The sequence below is a fragment of the Colobus angolensis genome, unplaced genomic scaffold, assembly GCF_000951035.1.
Source record: "Colobus angolensis palliatus isolate OR3802 unplaced genomic scaffold, Cang.pa_1.0 Scaffold23, whole genome shotgun sequence".
Taxonomy (NCBI): Eukaryota; Metazoa; Chordata; class Mammalia; order Primates; family Cercopithecidae; genus Colobus; species Colobus angolensis.
The window spans coordinates 12,233,780-12,257,488 of NW_012115488.1; the positions used below are offsets into that span (position 1 = coordinate 12,233,780).

The 23,709-nt window shown below is 35.6% G+C and overlaps 1 long non-coding RNA gene and 1 pseudogene across 1 annotated transcript in view; one reads left to right on the plus strand and one right to left on the minus strand.

Moving 5' to 3' along the window:
- The window catches only part of LOC105513408, a 167,834-nt gene that overhangs the window by 105,846 nt on the left and 38,279 nt on the right, over nt 1-23,709 (minus strand). The window lies entirely within an intron of this gene.
- LOC105513407 lies at nt 6,073-7,240 on the plus strand (annotated as a pseudogene).

Sequence of the window (23,709 nt, forward strand, 5' to 3'; positions counted from 1 at the left end):
CTGCCAAAAGCTCTGGTTAGGAAAAAGTTTTCTATAACCAATCAAAACCTAAAGATAGGTTTGGGGCCCATGGTATGATGGCAATCCCATGCCAGGTAAGAAATAGCTGCTAGTAAGGAATTATATATAATGTTATAGTGTAATTATAAGAAATTATAGTGTATTATAAGAAATATTATTAAATGAACAAAACTAGGGGCTGGACAGTGTCAATAGTAAGCCTGCGTTTATCTAGGAAAACAATACAAATTTAATTCCATTTTAAAAGCAGACACAAAAGAAAGATAAATCAAAGCTAATTACATTGTTTACCTATGGGAAAGCAGAGAAAAGGGCAAAGCGAGAAGGATAGAAACTAGACTTTGCCAAATTTACCTTATTTTCTAGTTTTGACTCTGAAACTATATAAATTTCTAACATAATTATAAAGCAAAGCTGAATCAAGAATGTTAAAAACTATTCCCAAAATTTGAAAGTAAAATGAAATAAACTAACTTATGTATCAAGTTGCTAGCTTAAACACAAAGAACAATTATTTCAAGTGACATTAAACAGAGTAATTAGATTATAAATTCTAAGTGAGATAATACAGCAAGAACCAAAAGAACTGTAAAAAAAATTGTAAACTTTTTCCCAGTAACCATATTGTTAGCAATAGCATTAGTATTGTTATACTGATATTAAAATAGAGATTAATTTCATTAATGTTATTATACTAGAAACCAACAATTTTAGCATAAGAGGGAAAAAAACACAAACATAAAACCAAAAATGTTAAGTAAAATTCCTATAATCCCAAATTTGAAATAGAAAAGTTTTTTAGAACAAAATGTTTGCAAGGTTGACCCTGTGAACTTGGATTTCGAAGCGTTGACACCAGTCCCAGAACTACTAAGAGAGGTCACTGTGCCTAAACAGTTTGTACAATGTGGTTTAAGTTAAACACCTCCTCTCTTTTTGAGAGTCTGGAATTTTGTATATGCCATGCAGAGAATGCCTAGATAAGCAGCCTCTAATAAACACCCTGGGCACAAAGTCTCTAGTGAGCTTCCCTGGTAGACATTTCACATGTGTTGTCACAACTTGTTCCTGAGGGAATTAGGTTCATCCTGTGTGACTCCATGAGCAGAGGACTTTTCAAGGCTTGTGGCTGGTTTCCTCCAGACTTTGCTCCATTTGCCTTTTCCCTTTACTGGTATTGCTTTGTATCCTTCGCTATAATAAATCACAGCCATGAGCATGACTATATGCTGAGTCCTGTGAGTCCTCCTAGTGAGTCACTGAATCTGGGGGTTGTCTAGGAATTCCTAAGACAGTGGGAAACTTTATAGACTAATAAGCTGGTTTCCTCAACAAATAAATCGCACAAGACAAAAAGGAGGAAAAAATCTTATAAAGAAATTTAACAATAAATTTTTAATTTTAATTTTTTGTTTCAGTTCCTCTATGGCAAATACTGATTGGAACAAAAAATTAAAATTTGTTATTCAGAAGCCATAAAACTCAAAAAAAGTTAAATTAATTGCAGATCATTTTTGTATAAGTCCATGTCATTTATACTCTTGAAGTCATTTAAGCTTAAAACTGCACTAAGACTTTTGGAATATTCTGTATAAACAAACTAAATTTGACTAAAGAAGAATATAGAAAACCTGAACATATTCATGATATCAAAGAAATTAATTCAGCAATCAAAAATATGTCCACAAGAAAACATCAGTCAAAAGTTGTCTATAGACAAGTATCACCAAATCTTAAAGAAATAGGTAACCCCTATTTTAAGCAAGATATTCCAAGAATAAAAAATAGGAAAAGCTATCCAGCTTATCTTATAGGACTAGCGTATTAGTCCATTTTCATGCTGCTGATAAAGGCATACTCAAGACTGAGAAGAAAAAGAGGATTAATTGAACTTACAGTTCCAAATGGCTGGGAGGCCTCAGAATCATGGTGGGAGGCAAAAGGCACTTCTTACATGGAAGCAGCAAGAGAAAATCAGGAAGAAGCAAAAGCGGAAACTCCTGATAAACCCTTCAGATCTCGTGAAACTTAGTCAATGTCATGAGAATAGCACAGGAAAGACCAGCCCCCATGATTCAATTACCTCCCCCAGGTCCCTCCCACAACACACGGGAATTCTGGGAGATACAATTCAAGTTGATATTTCAGTAGGGACACAGCCAAACTATATCATTCTGCCCCTGGCTCCTCCAAATCTCATGTTCTTATATCTCAAAACCAATCATGCCTTCCCAACAGTCCCCCAAAGTCTTAACTCATTTCAGCATTAACCTAAAAGTCCACAGTCCAAAGTCTCATCTGAGACAAGGCAAGTCCCTTCTGCCTATGAGCCTGTAAAATCAAGAGCAATCTAGTTACTTCCTAAATACAATGGGGGTACAGGTATTGGGTAAATACAGCTGTTCCAAATGAAAGAAAGTGGCCAAAACAAAGCAGTTACATGGTCCATGCAAGTCTGAAATCCAGCAGGGCAGTCAAATTAAATGATCTCCTTTGACTCCAGGTCTCACATTCAGGTCATGCTGATGCAAGAGATGTGTTCCCATGGTCTTGGGCAGCTCCACCCCTGTGGCTTTGCAGGGTACAGCCTCCCTCCCAGCTGCTTTCATAGGCTAACACTGCATGTCTGCAGCTTTTCCAGACGCATGGTGCAAGCTGTCACTGGTCTACCATTCTGGGGTCTGGAAGATGGTGCCCCTCTTCTCACAGCTCCACTAGGAAATCCCCCAGTATGAACTCTCTGTGGAGACTCCAACCCCACATTTCCCTTCCGCACTGCCCTAGCAGAGGTTCTCCATGAGGACCCCGCCCCTGCAGCAAACTTTTGTCTGTATATCCTGGCGTTTCCATACATCTTCTGAAATCTAGGCAGAGGTTTCCAAACCTCAATTATTCTGTGCCCTTGCAGGCTCATTACCACTAGGAAGCTGCCAAAGTTGGGGCTTCCATCCTCTGAAGCCACAACCCAAGCTTTACGACAGCCCCTTTCAGCCATGACTGGAGTGGCTGGGACACAAGGCACCAAGTCCCTAGGCTGCACATAGCATGGGGACCCTGGGCCTGGCCCCAAAACCACATTTTTCTTTCAGGCCTCCCGGTTTGTGATGGGAGGGCCTGCTGTGAAGGTCTCTGACATGGCCTGGAGACATGGTCTAGAGACATTTTCCCCACAGTCTTGGGGATTAACATTAGGCTCCTTGCTACGTATGCATATTTCTGCAGCTGGCTTGAATTTCTCCTCAGAAAAAATGGGTTTTTCTTTTCTACTGCATCATCAGGCTACAAATTTTCTGAACTTTTATGCTCTGTTTCCCTTTCAACAGCACCCAAGTCACCTTTTAAATGCTTTGCTGCTTATAAATTTCTTCTTCCAGACACCACAAATCATCTCTCTCAAGTTCAGAGTTCCACATATCTCTAGGGCAAGGGTGAAATGCTGCCAGTCTCTTTGCTAAAACATAACAAGAGTCACCTTTGCTCCAGTTCCCAAAAAGTTCCTCATCTCCATCTGAGATCATCTCAGCTTGGACCTTATTGTTCATATCACTATCAGCATTTTTGTCAAAGCCATTCAACAAATTTCTAGGAGGTTCCAAACTTTCCCACATTTTAAACCTGTCTTCTTCTGAGCCCTCCAAACTGTTCCAATCTCTGCCTGTTACCCATTTCCAAAGTCGCTTCCATATTTTCAGGTATCTTTTCAGCAACACCCCACTCTACTGGTACAAATTGACTGTACTAGTCTGTTTTCATGCTGCTGATAAACACATACCCGAGACTGCGAAGAAAAAGAGGTTTAATTGGACTTACAGTTCCACATGACTGGGGAGTTCTCAGAATCATGGCAGGTGGTGAAAGGCATTTCTTACATAGCAGTAGCAAGACAAAATGAGGAAGAAGCAAAAATGGAAACCCCTGATAAACCCATCATATTTCATGAGACTTAGTCACTATCATGATAATAGCATGGGAAGGACCGACCCCCATGTTTCAATTAGCTCCCCCTGGGTCCCTCCCACAACACATAGGGATTCTGGGAAATACAATTCATGTTGAGATTTGGGTGGGGACACAGCTAAACCATATCAACTAGTATAATCTCAATGCCCAAAATGGCAAAAATGGATAAGAAAAGACTATAGGCAGGCTCATTTACTAACAGAGATGAAAATGTCCAACATAAATTAATGAACTTAATCAATTTAGTTAAGCAAAGTGTGTCCATCTATATCATCTAAATGTCTATGTCTATATACATATATCTACTTAACTGTGTCATAATCAAGTAAGATTTATCCCAGGAATTCAAGGATAGACTGACATTGCTAAATCTAGTAATGTAAGCTGCCATATTAACATATTTAGGAGAAAAACTGTAAGATCATTTCAAAAGATACAGGAAAAAAAATTCAATATCTATGTATTATATTAAGAAACTTTTAGCAAACTAAGAATACAAGAAAATTCTCTTAACCTGATATTTAATAGTAGAATTTTAAAGCATTCTCTTTAAAATTAGAAACAATATAAAAATGTTTGTTAGTACTGCTTCAAGTTAGGCCTATACAGGAAATCCTAACCAGTTTTTTGGGACTTTTTGGGTTTTTTCTTTTTTGAGACGAAGTCTCGCCCTTGTTGCCCAGGCTGGAGTGCAAAGGTACAATCTCGGCTCACTGCAACCTCTGCCTCCCAGGTTCAAGCGACTCCCCCTCCTCAGCCTCCCAAGTAGCTGGGATTACAGGTGCCTGCCACCATGTCCAGCTGAATTTGTATTTTTAGTAGACACGGGGTTTTACCATGTTGGCCAGGCTGGTCTCAAACTCCTGACCTCAGGCAATCCGCCTGCCTCAGCCTTCCAAAGTGCTGGGATTACAGGCATGAAACACCATGCCCAGCCCCTAACAAGTTTTAAAAGTCTAAGAATTGAAAAAATAAAAATTATTATTTACAAATAATATGATTATACAGAAGATCCAAGAGAATCTACAAACTGTCAAAACTAATGAGACAATTCAACAAGGTTACTGGGAATAAGATCAACATGCAAAAAATTAATAGCATTCCTACACAGAGGCAATACCCAAGCATAAATGTAATAAAACATCTCATTCCAATAGAAACAAAATCATAATGTACCTAGAATATATCTAACAAAATCTGAGTAAAACTTTTACAGAGGAAATTCTAAAACTTTATCATCAGGCATAAATGGAAATTTAAATGAATGGGAAGATATACCATGTTGGTAGATGAAAAAAATTCAGTTTCATAAAAATGTCTGTTCTCACTAAATTATTTCAATAAATTCAATTCCACTAGAAATCCCATGAAGGTTGTTAACAGAACTTGACAATATGACCCCTATAATTCACATGTAAAAGAAAAGACTGAAAATAAGATACTTTTGAAGAAGATGAACAATGTGGAATGATTTATCCTAACAGCCATCATCTTATTATAAAGCTATGATAATTTAGACAGCATAATGTTGGCATAGAGATAAACAAATCAACCACACAGAATAGGGAACCCAGAAACAGAACCACATATATATGGCAATTTGGTACTGAATATTGTTGGTACTCTATACTAGAAAGTTGGCAATACAAATCATTGAGGAAATGATAAATTATTTTCATAATGATACTGAGAAAATTAGTTACATATGGAAAAAAAATTAGACCATCTCGCAAAATAAACTCCAGGTGGATTTTTAAAACTTAAGGCTAGAAAGCAAAATTGTAACATTTTTAGAAGAAAAAATGAAAATTAACCCTATGACATCAAAATAGGAAAAACTTTCTTAAGACCCAAAAAAGTAGAAGCCTTAAAGGGAAAGGCCAAAAATATTTACACAGTAAGTTTTGAAACCTCTATACATCCATACATCACAAACAAAGTAAAAAGATAAGCCGGTGTAACTACCGCCCCTGCCTCTGGGAATTGCAATTTCTGTGGAAGGAAGCGTGAGCGGTAACCAGGCCAACCTAGAAAGGCTTTCTTTCTGAGATTTCACTTCCCTATCAACTCCTCAGCTCGAGGCACCAAATAATGTCATCTGAAATGTTGCCAGCATTTATTGAAACTTCTAATGTTGACAAAAAGCAAGGCATAAATGAACATCAAGAAGAAAGCCAGAAGCCAAGATTAGGTGAAGGGTGTGAACCAGTATCTAAATTAAGACAAATGAAAAAACTAATAAAACAGAAACAACGGGAAGAGCAACGGGAACTCCACAAACAAAAGCAGAAAGAAAAACGGTAGAGGAAAAAATTGGAGCGACAATGTCAAATGGAATCAAACTCAGACGGAAATGACAGAAAACGTGTTTGAAGAGATGTTGTTCATAGCACCCTTCGCCTCATTATTGACTGTAGTTTTGATGACTTGATGGTATTAAAGGACATTAAGAAACTTCATAAGCAGATTCAACGATGTTACGCAGAAAACTGACAGGCATTGCATCCTGTGCAGTTTTACTTGACAAGCCATGGAGGTCAGCTGAAAAACAACATGGATGAAAATGACAAAGGATGGGTCAACTGGAAGGATATCCATATCAAACCAGAGCACTATAGTGAACTCATAAAGAAAGAAGACCTGATTTATCTTACATCAGATTCACCTAATATACTGAAGGAATTAGATAATTCAAAGGCTTATGTGATTGGAGGATTAGTAGATCACAACCATCACAAGGGACTCACATATAACCAAGCATCAGATTATGGAATCAATCATGCATAGCTCCCGCTTGGAAATTTTGTGAAGATGAATAGTCGAAAAGTTTCGGCAGTTAATCATGTGTTTGAGATTATTCTGGAATACCTGGAAACAAGAGACTGGCAAGAAGCATTTTTTACTATTTTGCCCCAACGGAAAGGAGCTGTTCCCACAGACAAAACCTGTGAAAGTGCTTCTCATGACAATCAGTCTGTCAGGATGGAGGAATGTGGATTGGACAGTGATTCCAGTGAAGAAGGAAGATAGCAGAAATGAACTAAATTCACCACGTGAAGAAAAGCAGGATAAGGAAAATCACACTGAATCTACAGTAAACTCTCTGCCACACTAATGTTACCTGGTTTCCTTTTAGTTTAAGGAAAAATTAGGAGAAAGCGAGGTGCTGTATAGAATATTGAAATTGGAAGAACATTTTATTTTCTGTTATTTCTGCTGTGAATTTTAAAAACTTTTTTTGGACCTAAATAATAATAAAAAAAAATTAAACTTTGTAAGAAAATATTTTTGATTTAGAATAAGAAGATTTAAATGTGTATTTTTGTTTGTTTTTAAAGCCTCAAATAGTAGTTTCTAGATAATTTTACTTTATTAATATATTTTCATATTCTTTAGAATGTACCTTCTGACCTTTCAATTTTTTAATTTCATAGTCACATCAACATCTTTATGATCTATTGCCTACGTATCTGTGAGGGCACATATTCATAAATAGGTAAAAACAAAAGAAATGAAATGTAAATGGACAATAAACATATGAAAGGTTGCTCATCCTCACTATTAGGGAAATGCAAATGAAAGCAAAACAACATTTCACACTATATTCTAATAATATTAAGTATAAGCAAGTATATGAGGAAAAGGAAATCTTACCCAATGCTAGTGAAACATAAATTGGTATTGCTACTTTGGGAAATGACTGACTACATCATGCAAAGTTGATAATGATTACAACCAACAAGCACACACCCTAAAGAAACCTTTACACATACCTGGCAAAAGAACAAGCATAAAAGTGTTCCTTACAGCATTGTTTTAACATTTAATACATAGAAATAGACTAAACATCCGTAAATAAGTGAATAAATAAAATGCAGCACATTTATATAATGAAACACTATGTGTATCACTGTAGATAAATCTCAAAAACATAATGCTGAGTGAAAAAACAAGCTCCAGAATATGTACAGCATGATACAATTTATATAAGTTTAGGAACACGCAAACAATAGTATACACCAGAACACTCTGCAATAATGAAAATGTTCAGTATCTGCATTGTCTAATACAGCTGCCTCTAGTGATATGTGGATATTAAAGAATATTAAACACTTATAATATGGCTAGTACTCCAAAGAAACTGAATGTGTTTTCTTTTAATTAATTTAAATAGCCACATGTGGCTAGCAGATACCATACTGGTAGAGCAGGTATACAAATTTATGAATACATAAATATAAATATATACAATCAAATAAATAAACCCGGAGGAAGAATACACACCAACTTCAGGAAAGTGGTTATCTCTGAAGAAGTAAAATGAGACAGAATGGGATGTGAAGGAACTCAAGAATCTTTATGAATTTTTATTTCTTTACAACAAAAATAAATATAAAGCAAACATGTCAAAATACTTAACATTTTAAATCTGGTTAAAATATTGTTAGTATTGGTTAGTCTGCTTTTTCAATATGTTTGCAATTTTTCCCTATTTAAAATTTTTAATACTTCCTATTTTAAATGTTTCATTTTCATTTCTTTGAAGTATTTCCTTTTTAAAATTTTTAAATAACTTTTTGAAATTAAACTGTATTTAAATCTTTATACCTGTAGAGCTAAACCCAAGGGATCAACTATCTTATGTATAGTCTTGATGAATATGTAAAACATTGAGAAAATAAGAAACTAGAGCAAAAAAATGATACCATATGCTTGTAGAGTTCCTAATTTATGAGATGTTTTACAATTAATTTTCAAAGATCTAACCAAAATATCTCAAAAATGTGTTATTTTACTTAGATTCTAAATAGAATGAATTGAGACAAACTTGAGTTTATCTTATAGGTAAGTTAGAACGATTAAAAATACATTAAATAAAATACTGAAAATAGCACTGGACCCAGGGTCATGGCAGTTTTTATTAACTTTCTAGAACCAGTTTATATTAACTTTATGTGTTCTGTTTATCTAGGTTTCCTCATTCGTACAGGCTGAACTAAAGAGTCTCTGATTTCACTGCAATTCTTTTAAGTTTAGAACTTTTAATCAAGTTTCATTTCTTCTTTCAAATGCATATGTAATAAGTTATTTAGAATAATCATTTCTTTGTATCAAAGTGTCAAAACTCTGCACATCTGAAATCCATATTCCCTTAGTGTCATCTAACTCCTCCTCCTTGCCCATAGAAAAGACAGAAAAAGAAAGAATAAAGTAAATACATGATCAGCTAGTCAATGATCCATGGTTCTCAAAGAACCTCATTTTTCAAAAATGGAAGCTTTTCTACTAGGTGGTTGTGACTTTTAATGAGTCTTATAAACAGCACATAAAATCCTCCAGCTATTTTATTTTAGATACCCCAAGACTCTGAACAGAAGACTGATTCTCTATATAAGTTGCAGCTTTGTTCACATTAATGTTTTTAATTCACAAAAATCTAAAACTTATATATTAGCCAGAAATATCAATTCATTCAGTGTTCTCTCCAAGTTATCATGCAGTCAAAGAATGTGGAAGAATTAGGTCTCTCTGTGCTATTCATCCATACAACTCTTAGTTATATCACTCCGTTCATGACAGAAATGCCCAGATTAGACAAGTCTGATTGTTTATTATTGTTCTAACTGACCTGCACAACTGTTATTACATAATAAGGTTTTGGGTTAAATTATTTCGGATGGTGGTACAAATGACAGGAAATGGCAGTAATTCTCTTCTTTTTATTTTTTGGCAAAATTATTGAGACACTCCTGACCTCTATCACCTTTCATAAAATATACATACAACTTAAATTCATGTGATGCTCAATTTTATGTGTCAATTTGAATGGGGCCACAGAGTGCTAAGATTAAACATTGTTTCTGAGTGTGTCTGTGAGGGCATTTCTGGATGAGCTTAGCATTTGAATCAGTAGACTCAGTAAAGTACATTGCCCTCCCCAATGTGGTTGGCCATCATCCAATTAATTGAAGGCCTGAATAAAACAAAAGGTGAAGGAAGGAAGAATTCACACCTTTTTGCTTCCTGCCTGCCTGTTTGAGCTAGAATATGGGTCTTCTCCTGCCGCTGGACTGGGATTTACACCATCAGCTCACCTGGTTCTCAGTCCTTCAGATTCAGAATCACATTACACCACCAGCTTTCCGAGGTCTCCATCTTGCAAGGAGCAGATCATAGGAATTCTCTACTACTTCCTCAGAATAAATGTCCCTTACAGTCAGGTGCTACTTAACAATATTCAGGTAATGATGGATCTCATATATGACTACGGTCTCAAAAGATTATATGGAACTGAAAAATTCCAATTGCCTAGTGACACTGTAGCCATCATAGTGTACTACATACAAATATGTACAGCAGGGGTCCCCAAACCCCGAGCCGTGGACCAGTACCAGTCCGTGGCCCGTTAGGAACTGGGCCGCAAAGCAGGTTAGCGGCTGGCCAGCAAGCATTATCACCTGAGCTCCACCTCCTGTCATATCAGCGGTGGCATTAGATTCTTACAGAAGCACAAACCCTATTGTGAACTATGCATGCAAGGGATATAGGCTGCACACTCCTTATGAGAATCTAATGCCTGATGATCTGAGGTGGAACAGTTTTATCTCAAAACCATGCCCCATGATCCCTGGTCCACAGAGTAATTGTCTTCCACAAAACCGGTCCCTGGTGCCAAAAAGGTTGGGGACCACTGATATATAGTACATAATACTTGATAATGATAATAAATGACTATCATTTGTTACTGGCTTATGTATCAACTAATACTAGACTTTTTATTGTTATTTTACAGTGAGCTCCTTCAGGAGCCTCAGGCAAGTCCTTCAGGAGATATTCCAAAAGAAGGCATTATTATCATAGAAGATGATAGCTCCATGCATGTTATTGCCCTTGAAGACCTGCCAGTGGGACAAGATGTGGGATGGAAGACAATGATACTGATTATCCTAACCTTGATTAGGACTAGGCTAATGTGTGTTTGTATCTTAGATTTTAATAAAAAAAATTTTAACAGTGAAAAATTAAAAATAGGGAAAAAGCTCATAGAATAAGGAAATAAAGGACTTTTGTGCAGCTGTATAATGTGTTTATGTTTTAAGCTAAGTGTTATGTGTTTTAAGCTAAGTGTTATTACAAAAGAGTCAAAAAGTTTTTTTAAAGTTTATAAAGTAAAAAAGTTAATTTATCAACTTTATTTAAAATATTTATTAAAAAGGTTAATTTATTTTTGAAGGAAGAAAAATATTTCTTTATAAATTTAGTATAGCCTAAGTGCACAGTGCTTACAAAGTCTACAGTACTATACAGTAATGTCCTAAGTTTTCATATTCACTCACCACTCATTCAGCCAGAGCAACTTCCAGTCCTGAAAACTCCACTCACGGCAAGTGCCCTATATAGGTGTACCATTTTTTATCTTTTATGCTGTATTTTTATTGTAGTTTTTCTATATTTAGATACACAAATAATTACCATTGTGTTACAAGTGTCAACAGTACTAAGTACATTAACATGCTGTACAGGTTTGTGGCCTAGGAGCAATAGGCTAAACCGTATAGCTCAGTTATGTAGTAGGCTATACCATGTAGGTTTGTGTAAGTATATTCTATTCTGTTCACACAAGGACAAAGTCACCTAATGACACATTTTTCAGGAAGTATCCCCATCATTAAGCAACACATAACTGTATATTCTATTGGCTCTGTTTCTCTTGAGAACTTTCACTAACACAGTTAACAAATGTTTCCTGTAGACATACAAGCAGCCAACAAACATATGAAAAATTCTCAACATCACTAATCATCAGAGAAAGGCAAATCAAAACCGCAGTGAGATGCCATCTCATACAAGTCAGAATGGCAATTATTGAAGAGTAAAAAAACAACAACAGATGCTGGTGAGGCTGCCAAGAAAAGGGTATTTTTATACGTTGTTAGAGAAAATGTAAATTACTTCAGCCACTGTGGAAAGCAGTTTGGAGACTTCTCAAAGATCTTAAAACAGAATTACCATTGAACCTAGCAATCCCATTACTGGGTATATATCCAAAAGAAAATAAACTGTTCTACCAAAAAGACACATGCACTTGTATGTTCATTGCAGCACCACCCACAATATCAAAGACATGGAATCAACCTAGTTACCTACCAACAGTGAATCTGGATAAAGAAAATATGGCATATACATACCATGTAATACTATGCAGCCATAAAAAAGAAGAAAATCAAGTCCTTTGTAACAAGAAGGAGGTCATTATCCTAAGTGAATTAAGGCAGGAACAGAAAAACAAACACTATATATTCTCACTTATAAGTGGGAGCTAAACAATGGGTACTCACAGACATAAAGATAGTAACAATAGACACTGAGGACTACCAGAGGGGAGAGGGAAGGCAGGGGACAAAAGCTGAAAAGCTAACTACTGGGTACTATGCTCATTACCTGTGTGACAGGATCAATCACATCCCAAACCTCAGCATCATGCAATAAACCCAGGTAACAAACATGCACATGTAACCCTGAATCTAAAATAAAAAGATAAAATTATTTTTTAATGTCTCCTGGAATTAATTAGCTTCCCAACCTTAATAAGGCAATATTTTTCTTACTAAACATAAGTACTATTTTTAGCGTAGGGGGAGATTCAAGCTTATAAAGTACAAGGGAACAGAATCCCCCCATCCAAAAAGGAAAAAGCATTTTATGTTTCATTAATTCTAGCTACAATAGTTGACCCTCATGAGAACACCATAAACCAGGATTTGATAGATAGGATTACAGTGTAGTTCAGTATATAATTACAATGCAGTTTGAAACACAACTTACCTTTCATGTTCTATTATATATTCAAAGTCAACATAACACTGCTGGATGTTAAATACAGGACTACTTATAGGAACACTTGTTTTAAGTCAAAGAATTGAGAGGAAAAGGAGAAAAAATATTTTCAATTGGTATTTCTAGTAACACCCAGTGCTGCATATTCCATTCCAACTATTAAACATGCAATGAATTGTTACTCTTTGATAAATCTAAATCTAAATAAAAAGGAAACACGAATATAAGCTACACTATCCTCATGATTAAAGCATACAGCTCAAAGTCGTACATTTTTATTCCTCCAGCTTCCAATCAGCCAAAGGATTTTTACCTCCAGCACCCATTAAACATGAAATTCATTCAGGGAGTTCTATGAGTGATAAAGTAAAGCTGCTGTCATAAAGTCTGGCCAGTTTCCTCTGCAAATCTAGGAGAAAGGCTGAGAGTATGTAAGTGTTGACACTATTTATAAATTACTTGCTATTCAGCAATCAATAAGAACTTAAGTATTATTAACATATCTCTTTTATTTCATTTAAGAAAAACATTTTAGTTGGAGCAATTCTTGCTGATGCACTGAATTAAATGCTTGAGGAAACAGATCTAATATTATACAACAGTATAATTAGTAATCAAAAAGCCTAACCATTTAATTTTAAAGAACTTCAAGCTGAGACTTAAGCTTTGCTTATGAAAGAAATGAAGAAAAGGAAAATACTTTTGTTTCATGAAACCAAAATATCCTTTTTAAAAATGTTTTAAATTTCTTATAAGCTCTGCTTATAAGAATAAAAATACTGTATAAATAGTCCATGTAACAAAGCAAAATTTAAAGTGAAATTAATGGGTTCCCTCTATAAGGTTAAATTTCAACAAAAGTAAAAACATCGATAAGAAATAATATAAATTTTTAATGCTTTAATGCTTCCATTAATATCTTAGGGGAAGAATTTTATTTAGCAAGCTTCTTAGTTCCCAAAGTCTTATTTTCCTACTTTTCAAGGCAAAGAAACACTATATATAATAAAGTGACATGTGTAAAGAGACAATTTAGCATATGGACTTATTCCACTGATTTTAAGTGTATGAAGTAAAACTGTGTGTTTTGTTCTCTAATGTTTAACATTATTTTTTAAATTGATTTCAAATCATTCTTTATTATATCAAAATTGTTTAAGTTTACCTAGCTAATTATGGGTGGGATAGTTACTCCCGATCATAATTGTATCAAAACTCTTACCACTAGAACCCTGTGATATATATAAGATACATGTGATAATGTTACAGATTACTAATGGTAGTTCCCCACTTCTTTTCATCATTCAAATATGTACCATCATTACTTTTTCTATTTCTCTCAAATGTTGTGAGTTCTCTTAAGACCACATACCTCTCCTTAGTGTTTATGGCTGTTTTAATTTTAAACTTAATTGTGAAATTATTTGATTAACAACTATCTCTTATACTAGACTGTAAGCAAGGACAGAAATCATGTCTCTTTTTACTTTTACTTTATCCTCAACATCTAGCATAGTGTCTGGCTTAGAGTATATGATCAATAAATATGTGCTAATTGATGGATAATATTAACAATAAATGGTGATTTTTTTCCCTTCACTTTTAGAAAATCTTTCCTATCTGCAGTATAAATTGGGCCTTACTAAATAGATGACTGAATAGACATAATGCCAGAAGATCTTCCTCACATGCCGCTGTACATCCAAGAAACATACCACTTTTGTCTCTTTTTTATACCATTTTTACTTATTTATGGTTAAACATAAGGTAATAAACTGAAAACAGAGTACATCCCTTATCAATATCTACATCCAATGAAGACTTCAAGGATCTGCTGAAAAGGTACATAATAAGAACAGAAATTAATAACCATGTAACCAACAAACTGATGGCCAAGTTTTCATAGTTAATATGGTCAAAGACAACTTGTGTCTGGCACAAATAACTGCACAAAAAATGAATGAATGAAGTTTTCTCAAAAGGAACTAGCTCTTGCTATGCCTACTGCAGTATTTTTCTACATCCAGACAAAATGTATATGTGCATTTTATATATACTCCACACAAACACACTCACAGTGTTTTCAGAGGAAGTAAACAAGGTCAAAAGGTAAGATTACAAGACTATAATCTGAAGGGAATTTTAAATATAAGGACATACATGACCTGAAATATATGGCCCATATTAAACTTCTCTCTAATCCTCTGACAACAGACAAAACAGTTGACCTTTCTGGAGTGTTCTCACCCTTTCTAATAAAGAGTATGATTGATATCTCTCATATTAATGTAAAAAGAAATAATAATAAAAAACTTATATTTGTACTGTTTTTCTTTATATCCCTTCTCATTCTAAATAAAGTATTTTAGATGGTATATTAAACAGTACTTTATAATTCACAAGGCATTTCCACATAAATTCTCATTTAAGCTACACAACAACCCTATGAGTTATAGAAGTAAGTAAAATACTATTAGCTCTACTTTACAAACGAGAACACTAAGGGCCAAAGAAGTTAAGTGAACTGTCAGAGATACAAAACTAATAAGCAGAAAATCCAAGACCATAACCCAGATGTTGTGACTCTTCATCTTTTCATTGTACCACAAACAGTAATGTAAAGTTAGAGGTATTTAAAATACATAGTGGAAATACCAAATATTAAACTACCAGTGTATTTCTGTGAGTTTAGAAACTAGGACAGAATAATCTGAGTCTTTTGTATTACCAGAAAAGAAATATCACTATTTAATTTGGAATATTACATTTCTTCTTCCACCACACAATGCACTAGTTAACAATAAATTTACTAGAATGGCACCTATAAGCCAGACTCAAAGATAAATCTAACAGCAGATTCACTCAATTACACAGTTAATACAAACTATTATATAGTTTGTTATTGAAGAATATAATGAAGATATTTTCCTGAATGTCTCACTGATAAAATGCAATCTTATCAATCGATTCACATTATTGTTTTATATATACTTCTCATAAAGTATGTTTGTCTTATTATCATCCTAAAACTCCCTAAAACTCCAGTAAGATTTTTGTAGTCATCCTCAGGTTCTAAATGGAATAAGTAATTGTTTGATACTTTCTTGCTAAGTCTTTAAAGATATTATACAGCTGCTGATGTATGTTTGTGCTGGCATTGTAGAGTAGAGCCTTGAGAATACAAAATCTGATTTCAGAGAAATCAGATTTTAGTTCAAATAAAAGAGCCACTTTCTTCAGCTGATAAGACTCTTCCTGAAAGAAAAGCACCAAGTAAGAAACACGCTGGTGATATCTCCTGTTAGTTCTTTACAATCCTAATCAAAACTTTTTTTAAAATTTTACTTCATTATATACTTTTCTTTTGACATTTTCTCCTGTGATGGTTTAATTTTTGTTAGTTTTATTTGTTTGTTGTATGTCTCAGAGTGTAATCCCATTATGTCAACATACATTGTATTAGATATTTAAGACAAAAAATGTAACATCATCAGTCATACATGTATGCCATAAAACTTAAATGTAATCACATTTATTTATATTCTTCTTATCAGAAGAGTTGAATGATATAAACAAATTGGCCACCAAGACTTTTATGCCATATTCTGGGGAAAATTGGGTTAAAGTAGGAAGAATGAAACTATGTGGGTGACCTATTACATACCACTTTTTGTAGTTTACAAACTTGAATAAGTTTCAACTAGAAGGAAAAATTTAAAAAAAAAAATCATTATCTGCATTTCTTTATTCAAAGAGACAAGGTCTTGACATGTTGCCCAAGCTGTCCTTGAACTTGGGGCTTAAGCGATCCCCACTCCTCAGCCTCTTGAGTAACTAGGACTAGAGGCATGTGCCACTGTGTCCACCTTCTCTGAGATTTTTTGAATTATTATTCAAAAGACATCTACAATACATTACAGGTCTAAAATTATCTTTGAAATTTAGGCTCATGAGAACAAGAGTTTTTCAAAATTGCTTCTACGATAAATGTTAGTAATGTGATACAGACATAGTGGTAAGTAGACCTAGTGTCTCCAGACCTGAGACTGTGTAGAAACAGTAGAAAGACCACCGAATTGCTCTTTTCCAAAGTTATTAGACTGATGGTCTTACAATTGGTAGTGTATTAGAATACTATAATTCTGGCTTCATCTTTGTACGGAAACTTACAGTTTCAACGTATTTCCACAATGATGATTTCACTCCGTTCTCCCAATAACCCTTTCAGGGAGATAAGATCCCCATTTTACAGATGAGAAAGCAGAGGCTCAAGGAGACTAAGGGATTTTCCAAAGATCATACAATTTCAGAAATATAATATGAACCCATATTTTTTATTTCCAAGATGATACATTTGCCTTCATCTGTACTTCAGTTTCTTTATATTTAAAATGGTGGCAATTATATCTATGTGACACAGATATAATTATATTGCTCATTTAATCCTCAACTATTTAGTGAGTAGCAATTATGACAGATAATACTAAATGATATGCATTTTGAAAGCATTTTGGTATTTAAGTATATAAAAACAAAACAACCGGCCAGGTGCAGTGACTCATGGCTGTAATCCTAGCACTTTGGGAGGCCGAGGTGGGTGGATCACGAGGTCAGGAGATCAAGACCATCCTGGCTAACACAGTGAAACTCCATCTCTACTAAAAATACAAAAAAATTAGCCAGGCCTGTAGTCCCAGCTACTCAGGAGGCTGAGGTAGGAGAATGGTGTGAACCCGGGAGGTGGAGCTTGCAGTGAGCTGAGATTGTGCCACCACACTGCAGCCTGGGCAACAGAGCAAGACTCCGCCTCAAAAAAAAAAAAAAATTCCCACATAATGTAGGGTGGTAGCAGTAAAGAAACTGGTCAGGGCTGAAAGGAAACTGATGTCAAAGCTGATAATTTCATCCACAGTATTATGCTTCCTCAGATTTAGACTTCCTAAGATGTACATCTAAGAGATTATCATGGTACAGACTGGTGAAGAAATTTATTAAAGTAGACTTAAAGTAGATTAACACAGTCTACCAGACTATTAAAAATTTTTAATTAAACCCAAAAAACTCACTACACTTAAGTGGCCTCTTAGAGATTAGGATCTAAAGTCAGCACATAAGAAAAATTTGTATGTGGTCAAAATCCCTTAAGGCAAAGGCATGTTGAAGACTGACATACTTTCTCTCATATCAGTTATCTTTTTACTTTGGTTGTGTACTAGATGAATTAGTTGGCTTGTATTTCATACTGTATATCAAAAAAATACATAACTTTAAACCCAAGAAACACACTCAGCCTAGCACACATAAAAGAACTGAGACTGACAGGAATAGCAGATTTACATCTCACATTCACTCCAGGGCACACATTCACTGAGCGAAATATTTTAATTTCTCTTTCTTTTTGGCCAAATGTTTATATGCATATGTATTTAAGTAAAGCAAATGTATGATATGACTCCACTGTGTAAATCATTAAAATAGAAAACATAAAGATATATAGTTACACTAATATTCACATATGTGGGAATATATATCAAATAATTGCCCACACTGCATGATGCTGAAAGGACCCTGAATTCTATTTCTACATTGTATGTTTTGGTAATAATTTAGTTAGTTGTCAGTGTATACATAACCCCATCAAAGAATGTGAAAGTATATATAAGTGTATATTAAATTTTCCAAAGGAAATTTCCAAAGGACCTCTAAAACAATGCTTCTATTTAGACATACATGTTAGAATCTCCATGTCTGCTGTTACTGCCCAGTAATTCTTAATGTTTAACAAAAAGAAAAATATCCAACTTGATTCCAAGAAATGTGTGATCTTCTATAGAAAAAAAATTCTGCAACAACTGCTACTATATATCTTCAACATAACACTTAAAATATAATATACTGTGTTTGAAAAATTAGACAAAATAACATTTAAGAAGTCTAAACTAAAAGAAAGAAATTCTAGAATATTACTCATCTATGATGACTCAGTATAAACTGACATTTCTCCTAGCAGAGGTTTTTAAAAATCCGCTCTATTTATGGAAAAACAATTAAGCATTACTGTATCTGAGGTCTCAATGTTACGAATCAGAGAACTTTAAAAAGACAAATTCACATTCACTATTATTTTCAGTAATATATAGATCCTATTAAATTCCATGTAAATCACATAAATCAAACAGAAAAATGTGATCTACCTATTTAAAAACTGAACTACATATATTCGTATTACTATAATAGTTTCCACATGCTCAAAACTAAAGTTTGTTTACAATTTTAGTTTTTAATAGTCAGGATTAGTTGTTTACTTTTACATCTTTGAAGCCTGGAAATAGATTTGTTTTGGTAACTCTCCACGTTTTTGTTAATGAACACTTCCATATTGTGCTCTTTTTGAAGAACACCAAATCCACTTGAAAAAGCTGTTAAACCCACAGTCCCATTTTCACATATTGACAATGCTCAATTACTCAAAGAAACATTCCTTTAAAAGTAGACTAATCATTGAAATTTTAATAAGCTCAAACAAAAAATACATAATTTTATTTTATTAATAGTGTACTTTTTACTCAACAAGAGGAAGTATACAGGCTCTACTGAATGAAAATGACTTGATCTGAATTACAAAGTATTTAATCTAGGACCAGATTTTCATCCTATAAACTCCAAGAAATTTTTCAAGAGAAGTATAGCCTGTTCTTAAGTGGTTTTCTTTTTCATACCCCAGTGGTGCCTGGAACACCAGCCAGAGAGAACCATTCACTCCCCTGGAAAGGGGGCTAAAGTCATGGCCCAAGTGATCTATAGCAGATCCCACCCCAATGGAGCCCAGCAAGCTAAGATCCACTGACTTGAAATTATCGCTGCCAGCACAGCAGTCTGAAGTTGACCTGGTATGCTTGAGCTTGGTGCGGGGAGGGCGTCTGCCATTACTGAGGATTGAGTAGGCAGTATTCCCCTCACAGTGTAAACAAAGCCTCTAGGAAGTTCCACCTGGATGGAGCCCAAGGCAGTGTGGCAAAGCCACTGTAGCCAGATTGCCTCTCGAGATTCCTCCTCTCTGGGTAGGGCATCTCTGAAAGAAAGGTAGCAGTCCCAGTCAGGGGCTTATACATCAAACTCACATCTCCCTGGGACAGAGTACTTGGGAGAAGCAGCAGCTGTGGGTGCAACTTCAGCAGACTTCCTGCCTGCCAGCTCTGAAGAGAGCAGCGCATCTCCAAGCACAGCCCTAGAGCTCTGCTAAGTGACACACTGCCTCCTCAAGTGGGTCCCTGAACTCCACGCCTCCTGACTGGGAGACACAGTTGGACAGCAGGGTTGGACAGACAACTCATAAAGAAGAGCCCTGGCTGGGATCTGGCAGGTGCCCCTCTGGGACGAAGCTTCCAGAGGAAAGAACAGGTAGCAATCTTTACTGTTCTGCGGACTCCGCTGGTGACACTCAGGCAAACAGGATCTGGTGTCGACATCCAGCAAACTCCAGAAGAACCTGCAGCAGAGGGGCCTGACTGTTGAAGGAAAATTAACAAGCAGAAAGAAACAGCATGACCATCAATAAAAAGGACAACCACACAAAAACCCCATCTGAAGGTCACTAAAATCCAAGATAAAAGGTAGATAAATCCATGAAGATAAGGAAAAGACAGCACAAAAGGCTGAAAATTCCAAAAAACAGAATGCCTCTTCTCCTTCAAAGGATCACAACTCCTCGTCAGCAAGGAAACAAAATGGGACGGAGAATGAGTTTGACAAATTGACAGAAGTAGGTTTCAGAAGATGGGTAATAACAAACTCCTCCAAGCTAAAGGAGCATCTTCTAACCCAATGCAAGGAAGCTAAGAACCTTGAAAAAAGGTTAGATGAAACAACAACTAGAATAACCAGTTTAGAGAAGAACATAAATGACCTGATGGAGCTCAAAAACACAGCATAAGAACTTTGTGAAGCATACACAAGTATCAATAGCCGAATCAATCAAGCAGAAGAAAGGATATCAGAGATTGAAGATCAGCTTAATGAAAGAAAGCATAAGACACGATTAGAGAAAAAAGAATGAAAAGGAACGAACAAAGCCTCCAAGAAATATGGGACGATGTGAAGAGACCAAACCTATGTTTGATTGGTGTATCTGAAAGTGACAGGGAGAAAGCACACTTCAGGATATTATCCAGGAGAACTTCCCCAACCTAGCAAGACAGGCCAACATTCAAATTTAGGAAATACAGAGACCACTACAAAGATATTCCTCGAGAAGAGCAACCCCAAGACACATAATCATCAGATTCACCAAGGTTGAAATGAAGGAAACAATGTTAAGGGCAGCCAGAGAGAAAGGTCGGGTTACCCACAAAGGGAAACCCATCAGACTAACAGCAGATCTCTCTGCAGAAACCCTACAAGCCAGAAGAGAGTGGGGGCCAAGATTCTTCATTCTTAAAGAAAAGAATTTTCAACCCAGAATTTCACATCCAGCCAAATTAAGCTTCATAAGCAAAGGAGAAATAAACTCCTTTACAGACAAGCAAATGCTGAGAGATTTTGTCACCACCAGGCCTGCCTGACAAGAGCTCCTGAAGGAAGCACTAAACATGGAAAGGAAAAACTGGTATCAGCCACTGCAAAAACATACCAAATTGTAAGACCAGTGATACTATGAACAAACTGCATCAACTAACAGGCAAAATAACTAGCTAGCATCATGACAGGATCAAATTCACAAATAACAATATTAACCTTAAATATAAATGGACTAATTGCCCCAATTAAAAGATACAAACTGGCAAATTAGATAGTCAAGACCCATTAGTGTGCTGTATTCAGGAGACCCACTTCACGTGAAAAGACACATACAGGCTTAAAATAAAGGGATGTAGGAATATTTACCAAGCAAATGGAAAGCAAGAAAAAGCAGGGGTTGCAAACCTAGTCTCTAATAAAACAGACTTTAAACCAACAAAGATCAAAAAAGACAAAGAAGGGCATTACATAATGGTAAAGGGATCACTGCAACAAGAAGAGCTAACTATCCTAAATATATATGCCCAATACAGGAGCACCGAGATTCATAAACAAAGTTCTTAGAGACCTACAAAGAGACATAGACACCCACACAATAATAACGGGGGACTTTAACAATCCACTATCGATATTAGACAGATCAACAAGACAGAAAATTAACAAGGGTGTTCAGGACTTGAACTCAGCTCTGGACCAAGTGGACCTAATAGACATATTCAGAACTCTCCACCCCAAATCAACAGAATATACATTCTTCTCAGCACCACATCACACTTATTCTAAAATTGGGACCGCATAATTAGAAGTACAACACTTCTCAACAAATGCAAAAGAACAGAAATCATAACAAACAGTCTCTCAGACCACAGTGCACTCAAATTAGAACTCAGGATTAAGAAACTCACTCAAAACTGCACAACTACATGGAAACTGAACAACCTGCTCCTGAATGACTACTGGGTAAATAACAAAATTAAGGTAGAAATAAATAATTTGTTAGAATCCAATGAGAACAAAGAGATAACAGACCAAAGTCTCTGGGACACAGCTAAAGCAGTATTTAGAGGGAAATTTATAGCACTAAATGGCCACAGGAGAAAGCAATAAAGATCTAAAATCAACACCTTAACATCACAATTAGAAGAACTAGAGAAGCAAGAGCAAACACATTCAAAAGCTACCAGAAGACAAGAAAACTAAGATCAGAGCAGAACTGAAGGAGATAGAGACACAGACACACACACACACACAAAACCCTTCAAAAAAATCAATGAATCCACAAGCTGGTTTTCTGCAATGATTAACAAAATAGATAGACTGCTAGCCAGACTAACAAAGGAGAAAAGAGAGAAGAATCAAACAGACACAATAAAAAATGATAAAGGCAATATCACCACTGATCCCACAGAAATACAAACTACCATCAAAGAATGCTATAAACACCTCTATGCAAATAAACTAGAAAATCTAGAAGAAATGGGTAAATTCTAGGACACACACACCCTCCCAATATGAAGAAGTGGAATCCCCGAACAGAACAATAACAAGTTCTGAAACTGAGGCAGTAATTAATAGCCTACCAACAAAAGCCCAGGACCAAACAGATTCACCGATGAATTCTACCAGAGGTACAAAGAGGAGCTGGTACCATTCCTTCTGAGACTATTCCAAACAATAGAAAAAGAGGGACTCCTCTCTAACTCATTTTATGAGACCAGAATCATCCTGATACTAAAACCTGGCAGAGATATAACACAAAAAAGAAAATTTCAGGCCAATATCCCTGATGAACATAGATGCGAAAATCCTCAATAAAATACTGGCAAACCGAATCCAGCAGCATATCAAAAAGCTCATCCACCACAATCAAGTTGGCTTCATCCCTGGGATGCAAGGCTGGTTCAACATATGCAAATCAATAAATGTAATACGTCACACAAAGAGATCCAATGACAAAAAAAACCACATGAATACCTCAATAGATGCCGAAAAGGCTTTCAATAAAATTTACCACCCCTTCACGCTAACAACTCTCAATAAACTAGGTATTGATGGAACATATCTCGAAATAATAAGAGCTGTTTATGACAAACCCACAGCCAATATCATACTGAATGGGCAAAAGCTGGAAGTATTCCCTTGGAAAATCAGCACAAGACAAGAATGCCCTCTCTCACCAGTTCTATTCAACATAGTATTGGAAGTTGTGGTCAGGGCAATCAGGCAAGAGAAAGAAATAAAGAGTATTCAAATAGAAAGAGAGGAAGTCAAATTGTCTCTGTTTGCAGATGACATGATTGTATATTTAGAAAACCCCATCGTCTCAGCCCAAAATCTCCTTAAGCTGATAAGCAACTTCAGCAAAGTCTCAGG